This window comes from Lycium ferocissimum, chromosome 4, assembly GCF_029784015.1.
Source record: "Lycium ferocissimum isolate CSIRO_LF1 chromosome 4, AGI_CSIRO_Lferr_CH_V1, whole genome shotgun sequence".
Lineage (NCBI taxonomy): Eukaryota > Viridiplantae > Streptophyta > Magnoliopsida > Solanales > Solanaceae > Lycium > Lycium ferocissimum.
In genome coordinates, this window is record NC_081345.1 from 9,278,693 (window position 1) to 9,281,400 (window position 2,708).

A 2,708-nucleotide genomic window follows, 5' to 3' on the forward strand; every position below is an offset into this window, starting at 1 on the left:
AATGAATACCCTTCCACCTTACCACTTTCTAATGGGTGAATTCTTACTAGGTGTAAATCATCCTAACATTGTCCTTAGAAACCATAAGCTATCAATTCATAAGGTTATTCATCAACTTACCTCTTACAAGTAGTTTCTATGGTCAAGTTACCATCTTTATAAAACCCTAAGCCTCAATTCACTTAGTTTATGTCTCTAACGGTTCAATTCTTGATTAGAAAGTCATAACCCAAGCCTTTAGATGATAATCACACAATGATATGCATAACCCACCAACTATTAAAGGTCTATTAAGTTCTAAGGTTACTATTCTCAATTCACCATTGTAGACCCATTAGAATGACGATAATCTTAGAGATGAAAGCGTAACGGAAGAAGGAATGGTTGAGACTTACCTCTCAAAAATATTCTTGCCCTAGCCTTAGAATTTCGCCCTAGGTGCTCCTGGGGAACTGTTTTGGAGTTTTATGAACAAAGAATTCGGAACTGAGTAAAAAACGGGATTCTGTCCCCGTCGATAGCTGTAGCGGTCTCGCTATAGCAGGCAAGTGCCCGCTATAGTGGACCTAACTAAATGCTTTCCTCCGCTGTGGCAAGCATGGTCCCGCTATAGCACAAGCACTACAAAGAAATGCCAAAGTTGTCTCCCCATAGTGGACACCCCAATTTCGTCCGAGCGCCGGCGGTGAGAGATCCGTCTTGCCAGCCGCTCCCGCCGCAGCGGTGCCACTGAGCCAGTAAGCTGGATAATGTGCACAGTTTTTCACTCTACCACCCTACACTTCATCTGAGGCCTCACAAACATAAACAAAACATGCACATTAATGTAAAAACACAATACGGACTCACCTGTGGCCTCATAATCCCCAAAGGAGATCTAATTTCCTACGTCACCCACCAATGGACCTGACACCACAAAATAATAATCACAGATAAGCCAAGCTTTCAGTTCTTAAACTACTATATTTGGATTTCGATTAGCTCGTTCTACCTTTGAAAGGGTTCTATTTGGTCGGGTGATCCTAGATTTCCTATAACGACCGGGAGGGTTATTACACCAGTTACCAATTAAAACACCGTTCGTCCCTGAACAGACAAGGATGAGGGATCTAGAAAAAGGGTACCTATTTCGAGGAAGAGCTGAGGATACTTGCTACGCATATCCGATTCTGTTTCCTAAGTAGCTTCCTCAACTGGGCGATTCTTCCACTGAACTTTCACGGAGGCTATTTCCTTCGACCTCAACTAACAAACGTCTCTATCTAGGATAGCAATAGGCTCTTCCTAATACGTCAAATTCTCATCTAGTAAAACCGAATCCCAATGGATTATGTACGAACCATCGCCATGATAATTCTTCAATATCGAAATGTGAAATACTACTGGATGAACGCTTAATAAGCCCGGAGGTAAAGCCAATTCATAAGCTACCTCCCCCATACGCTTGAGAACCTCAAATGGCCCAATAAATCTCGAGCTAACACCACCTCTGCCAACTCCAATTCATGAGTAAGATAGTTCTTCTCATGCACTTTCAACTGTCTAGAAGCGTAAGCAATCACCTTCTTTTCCGCATCAAAACAAGACTAAAACCGCAGCGCGAAACATCACAATAAACAATAAAATTCTTGCCCTCTACGGGCAATGCTAGGATAGAGCTATCGTCAACAAGGTCTTCGAGCTTTTGAAAGCTCTCCTCGCACTACTCCATCGGACCACTAAAATGGTACCTCTTTCGAGTCAACGGGTCAAATGAGAAGGAGTAGAGGCAAACCCCTTCACAAACCGATGATAATAGCTAGCCGTACCCACGAAACTATGGATTTCGATCACCGACGCGGGCCTAGCCCATTCCCCCGACTGCCTGAATTTTCTGCGGATCCACCATAATACCCTTTTTCGAAATTACATGCCCCAAGAAGGACACAGAAGACTACCAAAATTCACACTTGGAGAACTTAGCATACAACTTCTTCTCCTGTAATATCCCAAGAGCAGTCCTCAAATGTTTCTCATGCTCCTCCTTACTTCTAGAATACACCAGGATATCATCAATGAACACTATTAGAAAGGAATCTAAATATGGTTTAAAAACACTATTCATCAAATTCATGAAGGCTGCTGGGGCATTAGTAAGCCCAAAAGACATAACCAAGAACTTATAGTATCCATACCTGGTCCTAAAGGCTGTCTTAGGAATATTTTCTGCCCGAACCTTTAACTGGTAATACCCTAACATTAAGTCAATTTTGGAGAACACAGAAGCTCCTTCTAGCTGATAAAACAAGTCATCAATATGAGATGGGATACTTGTTTTGGATAGTAACCTTATTCAGATGACGATAATCAATACACATACGCATAGACCCATCCTTCTTTTTAACAAACAATACAGGAGCACCCCAAGGAGAGGCACTCGGGCGAATAAACACCTTACTCAAGATATCTTGCAACTACTCTTTTAATTCCCTTAACTCAACTGGCACCATCCTATGGGGTCGAATAGAGATAGGACGAGTCCCTGGGTCTAAATCAATCCGAAAGTCAATGTCACAGTCAGGTGGCATACCTGGCAAGTCCGTGGGAAACACATCCGCAAACTCGCGTACCACTGGAACTGAATCAATAGGTGGAGTATCTGCGCTGGTATCACGGATATGTGCCAAATAAGCTAAGAAATCCTTCTTTATTAGCTTCTTAGCACGAAT